The sequence below is a fragment of the Erythrolamprus reginae genome, chromosome 3, assembly GCF_031021105.1.
Source record: "Erythrolamprus reginae isolate rEryReg1 chromosome 3, rEryReg1.hap1, whole genome shotgun sequence".
In the NCBI taxonomy this organism is placed as follows: domain Eukaryota; kingdom Metazoa; phylum Chordata; class Lepidosauria; order Squamata; family Dipsadidae; genus Erythrolamprus; species Erythrolamprus reginae.
Window position 1 is genome coordinate 22,672,551 of NC_091952.1, and position 10,994 is coordinate 22,683,544.

Consider the following 10,994-nt stretch of genomic DNA (forward strand, 5'->3'; position numbering starts at 1 on the left):
CCAAAAGGTCGGGGCCGCCACAGAGAAGGCTCTTCCCCTGGGTCCTGCCAAACAACATTGTTTAGTTGATGGGACCCGGAGAAGGCCAACTCTGAGGGACCTAACTGGTCGCTGGGATTCGTGTGGCAGAAGGCGGTCCCGGAGATATTCTGGTCCGGTGCCATGAAGGGCTTTATAGGTCATAACCAACACTTTGAATTGTGACCGGAAACTGATCGGCAACCAATGCAGACTGCGGAGTGTTGGTGTGACATGGGTGTATTTAGGAAAGCCCATGATAGCTCTCGCAGCTGCATTCTGCACGATCTGAAGTTTCCAAACACTTTTCAAAGGTAGCCCCATGTAGAGAGCATTACAGTAGTTGAGCCTCGAGGTGATGAGGGCATGAGTGACTGTGAGCAGTGACTCCCGGTCCAAATAGGGCCACAACTGGTGCACCAGGCGAACCTGGGCAAACGCCCCTCTCGCCACAGCTGAAAGATGTTTCTCTAATGTGAGCTGTGGATCGAGGAGGACGCCCAAGTTGCAGACCCTCTCTGAGGGGGTCAATGATTCCCCCCCCCCAGGGTTATGGATGGACAGATAGAATTGTCCTTGGGAGGCAAAACCCACAGCCACTCCGTCTTATCAGGGTTGAGTTTGAGTCTGTTGACATCCATCCAGACCCCAACAGCCTCCAGGCACCGGCGCATCACTTCCACTGCCATTGGTCCACCTCTAGTTTGTAGATTTAACTTGCTTTTGTAAGGGTTATCTTGTTGTCGGGATTGTACAGACTGATCAGTATTTTGCACGTTCATGTGTCCTTTGAAGATGTGTTTGGATGTGTGTTCAAGGAGAGAAGCAACCTAGAACCTAAGGAGAAATTTGTTCTGTGTTAGCAAAAACTTCAGAAGAGAAGGATTTAGGGGAAGTGATTTCTGACAGTCTCAAAATGGGTGAGCAGTGTGGTCGGGCAGTAGGAAAAGCAAGTAGGATGCTTGGCTGCATAGCTAGAGGTATAACAAGCAGGAAGAGAGAGATTGTGATCCCCTTATACAGAGTACTGGTGAGACCACATTTGGAATACTGTGTTCAGTTCTGGAGACCTCACCTACAAAAAGATATTGACAAAATTGAACGGGTCCAAAGACGGGCTACAAGAATGGTGGAAGGTCTTAAGCATAAAACGTCTCAGGAAAGACTTAATGAACTCAATCTGTATAGTCTGGAGGACAGAAGGAAAAGGGGGGGACAGGATCGAAACATTTAAATATGTCAAAGGGTTAAATAAGGTTCAGGAGGGAAGTGTTTTTAACAGGAAAGTGAACACAAGAACAAGGGGACACAATCTGAAGTTAGTTGGGGGAAAGATCAAAAGCAACATGAGAAAATATTATTTTACTGAAAGAGTAGTAGATCCTTGGAACAAACTTCCAGCAGACGTGGTTGGTAAATCCACAGTAACTGAATTTAAACATGCCTGGGATAAATATATATCCATCCTAAGATAAAAATACAGGAAATAGTATTAGGGCAGACTAGATGGATCATGAGGTCTTTTTCTGCCGTCAGTCTTCTATGTTTCTATGTTGTTGACAGTTAATCAGGGGAAAATTTGCCTCCCGAAGTAGTGTATGCTCCAACACTGGGAATTTATTTATTTGTTTGTTTGTTTTGTCCAATATACTAAAGGAAGAATAGAGGAAAAAATAAAGGAGTAAAATATAACTATGAGGGAATAGCAGAAAAAGATATAGGGATAGAAGAGAAGATATATCAAATATGGAAGAGATTATAGGACAGGGGACTGTAGGCACTCTACACCCCTTACTGACCTCTTAGGGAGTTGGTGAGGTCAACCATGGATAGACTGATAAAGGGTAAAGTGTTGGGGGTTAGGGGATGATACTACAGAGTCCGGTAGTGAATTCCACTCTTCGACAACTCAATTACTAAAGTCGTATTTTTTCCAGTCAAGTTTGGAGCCGTTAATATTAAGCTTGAATCTGTTGTGGGCCCTTGTGTTGTTGTGGTTGAAGCTGAAGTAGTCTTTGACAGGCAGGATGTTGCAGCGTATGATCTTGTGGGCAATACTTAGATCATGTTTGAGGCATTTTAGTTCTAAGCTTTATAGTTTTTAAGAAGAGGTTGGACAACTGTTTGTCTGAAATGTTATAGTTTTTCCTGCCTGGGCAGGGGGTTCGACTAGAAGGCCTCCAAGGTCTCTTGCAACCTTGTTATTCTGTTATTATACTGGTAGTAGCATGTTTGCACACAGAGTGTAGCTGCATTTACTAGTAATGTAAAATCTTCCTTTGAGCCAAGCTTGATGTTTGAAGACTCTGTGGCCATGGCCATGCAGTTTCCTTGATAATAGTACAAATACACTATGAAAATAATCTCCTCCTCCTCCTCCTCTCATTATATTAATTAGGTCATTATATACATGCAATGCTGTCTATAAGGTTTTCAATATACTTAGATCAAAACATCTTATTTTTGAACATTGTCTCATTTTGTGTTACTTTTTGGAATATCTTGTTAAGTATTTTTAGTGTCAGTAACTAGTATGATCAATTTGAAGCATTGCCAGTTTCCACATAAGATCTCCAGAGGGAATTAGGAGGAGATGCCTTTTGCTTTTCTAGTGTCTATTCATATCACTGTCTGGACATAAATACGAAATTTTGCAAAACGTGGTCCTAATTTTTCAATGCTCAAACTCTGTTTTCTCCAATTGAGAAGACTTAATGAGCCTAAGAATGTTTGGGCAGTTAAAATCTAGTAAATGTATTATAATCTAAGCCCAGACAGCACATTGTAGTAGTCCGAATGAGCAGTGCATAAGACATGAGTGACTATGGCAGGACCTAGGAATTGGTTACAGTACAATTGGTTTACAGCACGGGTATCTAATTTGCTGCATCACATTGCTGTCATGTGATCAGGGTTAGGCAGCAGGCAGGAGGGGGCGGAAATGAAGATGCTTGCGCAGCGGCTGTCACTTCCTGTTCGGTGGCTGCCACTTCCTGGTCTCGGCTCGACTCTACTTTCCCCCCCTGCTTCTGCTGCTACTGCTGTATCTGTGCTCCTTACTTTTTTCTTCTTTCCTTCTTCCTGGCCTCAGACGAGCTTCCCTCTCTCCTGCCCGGCTCCCCGCCAGCCTCATGTCCTCATGTGGCCTCCTTCCGCCTGAGGTGCAAGCAGAAGCGGCGCTGGCAGCATTTATGCTTCTGGCAGCACCCGTTTGCTTAGCTACCCAGCCTGAGGTGGTGGTGGTGTGACCCAGGAAGGAGAGCGCAGGAAACGCGAAGCAAATTGTCACCCTCGCGAGCGACACTGGTGAGGTTGTAAGTCAAGGACTTAACAGTTCACTTGAACAATGATGATTGTTCAAACCACTCCCACCCGATCACATGGCCGGCAAGCCACTCCTACTCACATGACCATTAAGCCACACCCACAAAATAAGCCACACCCACAGTGTGTCAGTAAAATTTTTGGCTGCCCATTACTGCATGTATCGTGATGTTTTTTCTCTTCGCCGAGTTAGGGTAGGCTTGGCTTGCACATGATGTATCCAGCCCGGGGCCATCAGTTTGACACCACTGGTTTACAGGATCTTACAAATCATCAAGAATAGGCCAGACTATCCTGATAGACTACTTTGAACCGAGGAATCTCAATGAAGTGAAGTAGGATGATTCAATAGAGGTGCCTTCAAACTGACTGAGCCCATAGAAACTTCACACAGCCTTAATACTACTGATTGTGCTATAAATATAAATGAGGGGCTACAGCTTTAAGAAACAAGCACATCACTTTTCAAAGTCATTATCTCATTTTTAAAAAAAAAAAAATCTTTCAACCAATAAATATTTGGATCTGCTCTATGATTTATGTATACATTGCTGCACTCTGTTTAACCCCATATTACTTAAGCATGGAGTTCTTGCATTTATAGGTCTCAAATTTATTGGCACTTGACATTGGTATGGGCTTTCACCTGACCAACAGGAGGCTCAACCCCCAATGGGAATAATTATGGAGGATTTCAAAAGCCATGGGAATGGCTAGAAATGTCATTAAATCATATTGGAAAAACAATGTGCTCATATGTTCTCGTCTTGCCAGTAAATTTTCCACTTGAGGCCTAGACCACCTAGTGGGGATATTCAAAGACAGGAGAGACAGAAAGAATGAAAGAAAGATATGAATTAAACTTAAAATGAGCAATGCAAGTTCAGCACAGTGGGATCTCTTTGAATCCAAAAAAGACAAAACATAGGTCAACTGTAGTGAGGTTAAATCCTCCACCAAATATGCATGGCTTGATTTATAAGTACCACAAGGGAAAGAATATATATGTAGAGCCAGATCATCCCCATCCCATTTGTACGTGGGAGGTGGAAAATTTAAGGAACATATGGAACAATTTTTTATTTTCCAAGCTGTGCTTTTAAACAAATTTTCACTCTACTAATTGATCATGTTGACTTTTTTTCCCTCCTTGATTTCAGGCCTGAAATACAGATCTACAAACTATTCACGCTTATGTTTTTACATTTTTTTCTTTTCTAAGAGTTTAGCTTAGCTTCTCTTATTTAGAGAATTCAGTCTTAGAATTACAAATAGGACAAGAGAGATGTGCAGTTGGTATAAGCTTGATTCGTTTTACCATTTACGCTACCGCAAAGTTTTGTCTGAATTTGTGATTTTTCATCCAACTATAAATATGCTAATTCTTTTAGGGGGAAAAATTGTTGCAGTTTTTAACATATGTGAGATGGGCCTCTTGACCTCTTCTGTTTTATCCAACCCCAAAATGTCCTGCATTCTGACAGCAATGTAAGGATCAAATGAAAGAGGCTGCTTTTCTGGAGTCAATCTTAGAAACTCTATGTGATTAAACACATCGTACCCTGATGGCTCTTTAGAAGGCCAAATCCTGAAAGTGAAGCTCAAATACTTTGGCCACTAACGAGAAGGAAGGACTCACTGGAGAAGAGCCTGATTCTTGGAAAGAATGAGGGCAAAAGACAGAATGAGATGGCTGAATAGAGTGATTAAAGCAGTAGGTATCATCTTAAATGGACACCAGAGGATGGTAGAGGACAGAAAACTCTGGAGCAGGGGTAGCCAAAGTTGGCTCTTCTATGACTTGTGGACTTCAACTCCCAGAATTCCTGAGCCAATCATGCTAGCTCAGGAATTCTGGGAGTTGAAGTCCACATGTCATAGAAGAGCCAATTTTGCCTACCCCTGGCATTGTGCAAGGGATTGCGGTGGGTCGGACACGACTTTGCAACTAACTACAACAACAATTATAGAATAGTATGCTTCCATGGTATTCCAAGAAGTACCTAGGGTTTTGTTTGGGGTTTTTTATTTTTGTTTTTTTTTTGCAGTGAAAAAGATGGTCAGCTGCCTCACTTACTTTCAGAAGTGAATGTATTAATTGATGGATTCTCCTGCAGAAGAGTGCTAACCATATTTTATTTCTAGTTTATTCCTCTTACCTCGCGATGGACCTGCTAGAAAAAACAAACAAACTTTCAGAAAATAGGGACCGTAATGACATTCTTGTATATCCCAAGAAGTAGCCATGTTGAAATTAGCTGTAGAGTTAATCTCACACTTCTTCTCTTGTGGCATCGTTTTATAAAGTTGCAGCTCTAATATTGTACAGACCCTGTCCTTGAAAATGCCAACTGAAACCTTCCTTGTCGTTCTATTTCTCCACTCATTACTGGTGTTTATCATTGTTCCCTCTCCCCCAGTAATATGGGAGAACAGATGCTTGGAAACCATCATACATCATTTGGCAATCTCTGTCAATCCCTACTGCCTCAAGGGTTGTCATATAAAAAGTACAATTCACATTAATAATGAAGTACATTTCCCAAAGAAACAGCTCTGTATCTTCAGATGAGAACAAAGAGAAGTGGTTATTCATATTTCCTATTAAAGAGTAAACTCTCATGAAACTGATGGAGCAGTTCTCATAGGGATTGGGGTCCTTGGGAGGTCCCTGAGATCTTTTTAGCACTCCATAAAATCAAATAAATATTTTCTCAGATATAATTTGCACAAACCAATGCTCTTCGGAGTCCTCAATCGTTTTTAAGAACATAAAGGAGCTCAGAGACAAAAATAGAATAGAATAGATTTTTTATTGGCCAAGTGTGATTGGACACACAAGGAATTTGTCTTGGTGCATATGCTCTCAACGTACATAAAATAAAATATACATTTGTCAAGAATCATGTGGTACAACACTTAATGATTGTCATAGGGGTCAAATAAGCAATGAAGAGGCAATATTAATAAAAATCTTAGGATATACGCAACAAGTTACAGTCATACAGTCAACATGGGAGGAAATGGGTGATAGGAATGATGAGAAAAACTAGTAGAATAGAAGTGCAGATTTAGTAGAAAGTCTGACAGTGTTGAGGGAATTATTTGTTTAGTAGAGTGATGGCGTTCGGGAAAAAACTGTTCTTGTGTCTAGCTGTCTTGGTGTGCAGTGCTCTGTAGCGACGTTTTGAGGGTAGGAGTTGAAACAATTTGTGTCCAGGATGTGAGGGGTCAGTAAATATTTTCCCCGCCCTCTTTTTGACTCGTGCAGTATACAGGTCCTCAATGGAAGGCAGATTGGCAGCAATTGTTTTTTCTGCAATTCTGATTATCCTCTGAAGTCTGTGTCGGTCCTGTTGGGTTGCAGCACCAAACCAGACAGTTATAGAGGTGCAGATGACAGATTCAATGATTCCTCTGTAGAACTGAATCAGCAGCTCCTTGGGCAGTTTGAGCTTCCTGAGCTGGCGCAGAAAGAACATTCTTTGTTGTGCTTTTTTGATGATGTTTTTGATGTTAGGTGACCATTTTAGGTCTTGAGATATGATAGAACCTAGAAATTTGAAGGTCTCTACTGTTGATACTGTGTTGTCTAGTATTGTGAGATTATGGTTATTATTATATTATTATGGTTGAGAACCTATGATCTAATGTATGGCTGAGGCACATGTGAGTAACACAATCTTATCAATGGAATTGTTTTACAATGTATATAATGTCTATTGTGGAGTTGAATGGAATCACATCCCAACTCTTTCCAGTATGTTCCTCCCATGTGCAGTAAATCCAATTACACTATCCATGAGATGTGGTTACTCAGCCATTTCCAAAGATTCTAAAAATGGAGAACCCACAATTTCATCATTGTTGATTTAAAATATCAGTTTTGCAAAAAGCAGCAGTGAAAATGGACACACTAGAAGTCATGGCATTTTAATCAAAGCCCAAGAACAGAACTGAAAAGCAGAAGTCTACGGAGAGGGGCGGCATACAAATCTAAATAATAATAATAATAATAATAATAATAATAATAATAATAATAATAATAATAATAATAATAATAATAATAATTTGAAGGAACCTTGGATGGCTTCTAGTCCAATTCCCTGCTCAGGCAGGAAATCCTATATCATTTCAGACAAATCTTTGCGTTGGAGCATTTACAATTTCTGGAAACAAATTTTCCACTGATTAATTGTTCTGTCACAAAACTTTTTCTTAGTTCTAGGTTGCTTCTCTCCTTGATTAGTTTCCAACCTTGTCCTGCCTTCAGGAGCTTTGGAAAATAGCTTGACTCCCTCTCCTTGGCTCCCTGATGCTTTCAACCTCCTTCTAGACGACCCTCAAGAGGAATATTTCAGATTCTTAACTAGGAGGATAATTTGATTTCAGACAGGAATCCAAGAGAACAGGGTTCCGTTTCGCTGTTGTTATTTGTTGGAAAAAGTTGAAACCAGTACTTTGGCTTTGTTGAGCTAATGGAAGCCAGGTCTTCCTGTTCTAAATATTAGCTGATGAAAGAAAGGTGGAATATTAGCGCAATGCAATAAAAAGTCAAATGAAGTGTAATTAAATCCATTCATCTCTGTTCATGCATCACCAAAAAAAAGTCTGGAACTAGGAAGAAAAATCAAATGATTAGGAAAACAGCCTCTTATACAAGGAAGGACTACAGGGATTGGAGTGGGCTCCCCCCCCCCCAGCCAAGGTACATTAAATCATGCAAGGGGACAGAGATTTCACCCCCTCAGTCATAGAAACATAGAAATATAGAAACATAGAAGACTGACTTCAGAAAAAGACCTCATGGTCCATCTAGTCTGCCCTTATACTATTTCCTGTATTTTATCTTACAATGGATATATGTTTATCCCAGGCATTTTTAAATTCAGTTACTGTGGATTTACCAACCACGTCTGCTGGAAGTTTGTTCCAAGGATCTACTACTCTTTCAGTAAAATAATATTTTCTCATGTTGCCTTTGATCTTTCCCCCAACTAACTTCAGATTGTGTCCCCTTGTTCTTGTGTTCACTTTCCTATTAAAAACACTTCCCTCCTGAACCTTATTTAACCCTTTAACATATTTAAATGTTTCGATCATGTCCCCCCTTTTCCTTCTGTCCTCCAGACTATACAGATTGAGTTCATTAAGTCTTTCCTGATACGATTTATGCTTAAGACCTTCCACCATTCTTGTAGCCCGTCTTTGGACCCGTTCAATTTTGTCAATATCTTTTTGTAGGTGAGGTCTCCAGAACTGAACACAGTACTCCAAATGTGGTCTCACCAGGACTCTATATAAGGGGATCACAATCTCCCTCTTCCTGCTTGTTATACCTCTAGCTATACAGCCAAGCATCCTACTTGCTTTTCCTACCGCCGGACCACACTGCTCACCCACTTTGAGACTGTCAGAAATCACTAATTCACTAGTCATCCATTATAATTAACAGAGGGGCAATGCAAACCCTCTGGAAAAAAGCCACTGTTCTTCTTGACACAATGCATAGTTAAACTATAGATTTCACTGCCACCAAGGATGGTGATAATAAAGCATTAAGTCAGGTGATTTTAAAAAAGGCCGGACAAATCCGGGAAGGTAATCTTCTGAACAAAAAAGGGAGAATAGTTTTAATGACAGTGTTTGAGGAGCAGAATGAAAAGATTAACTTTTCTGTCACAAAATAACTAAGGATAAAACTACTCAGCTCCCTTGGTGAGCATGCATCAAGCAAAGTTTTAACTACAGGGGTAACTCTACCATAGTTCCCTCTAAGCTGAGCAGTGAGCAATTGCTCACTTAAAAATCATCATCAACTCAGAGTTTTCCAAACCTGCCCAGAAGCCGAGAGTGAAAGAGTGAGAGGGAAGGAGAGAGAGAGGAAGAGAGGAAGAGAGAGAAACAGATAGAAAAAAGAGAGGAAGGAAAAGAGAAAAGAAAAAGAATGGGAGTAAGGAAGAGAGAAAGAAAATCAAAATCTAGTTTGAAACTAGCTCAACTATTTAAGTGGCATTTTGATATTGATAGAGTTGCCCTATTATGAGCTCACTGTTATAGACACACAGTATTTATTTATTTATTTGTTTGTTTGTTTGTTTGTTTGTTTATTTGTTTATTTGTTTATTTATTTATTTGTTTGTTTGTTTGTTTGTTTGTTTGTTTATTTATTTATTTATTTATTTATTTATTTATGTATGTATGTATGTATGTATGTATGTATGTATGTATGTGCCGCCCAGTCTCGAAGGGACTGCCGCTCAGACACTATAATTTTCCGCCCACCCCTCCAAAAAATTGCAGGGAACACTGAACTCTACCTAAGAACACCTCTACATACGAACTTTTCTAGATAAGAACTGGGTGTTCAAGGGTTTTTTTTTACCTCTTCTCAAGAACCATTTTCTATTTACAAACCCGAGCCTCTGAAATTGTAACCGGAGAAGGCAGGACGGGCCTCCGTGGGGCCTCTCTAGGAATCTCTTGGGAGGAAGCAGGGCTGGAAAAGGCGGGGAGAAGCCTCTGTGGGGCCTCTCTAGGAATCTCCTGGGAGGAAACAGGGTCAGAAAAGGTGAGGAAAAGCCTCTGTGGGGCCTCCATGGGGCCTCTCTAAGAATCTTCTGGGAGGAAACAGGGCCTCTACCCTCCCTGTGGTTTCCCCAATCAAACACATTATTTACTTTTACATTGATTCCTATGGGAAAAATTGCTTCTTCTTACAAACGTTTCTACTTAAGAAGCTGGTCATGGAACGAATTAAGGTATCACTGTAGTTTGAACAGAGCCTCACTCTGAGACTAGATGCAGTTTTGGCATGATTAGCAAGGCTGTATTCATTCTCTCTCTCTCTCTCTGTCTCTCTCTCTCTCTCTCTGTCTCTCTCTCTCTCTCTCTCTCTCTCACACACACACACACACACGCACACACACACTCCCCCCCCCATAAAGTTATCTCATATCCTCCTTTCCTTCTCCAATTCACACACTGAGGGAGAGGTCCCACCATAGCAGAAGGATTTCTGAAAAACATTGCCGTAAATCATTATAAATAATCTATCAGCATAATGCCAGAAAGCATATGCATTTATCTTGTACTTGAGGGGGAAGGGAAACGAGAAAATGTGTATTTTCTCTTAATTCAAACTGTGTCTAGTTAAACATAGCAGTCAATTGCCTAATTTATCTAAGGAGCTTTTACATCCTGCAGATTGTCATGCGATAGGGTTTGCTGGCAGAGGTATTCTTGGAAATTAAAGTGTGGGAGGAAGGAAGCAGAAGTAACAGCCCTTTTCACCTTCTCTTGCTTTGCTACAATGGCCCAGCTGTTAGAGAAAATCTGGAGGTGGGTGCTTTCATTTCCTTACTCCCATCCCCTGCTTATCCCCCAGTTCTTTGCCAGAAGCCTCAAGGTTCAGCACAAAGTGCTATGGGGTGGAAGTATAGAGCAAAGAAAACAACCCACATAAAAAGGGAGAATATGACATCAACTGGTGGTGACCTAGCAGGTGGTGGCACAAAAGGAAGATTATGACATCGGTAGGTGGTGACAATAAACTGGTAGCATTTATTTTAGAACTAAACAAAGAAGTTCCTCTGGAATTTGATAGGAAATACCTTGCTTTAAGGATAAAAAGTTCTAACAAGAGCACATTG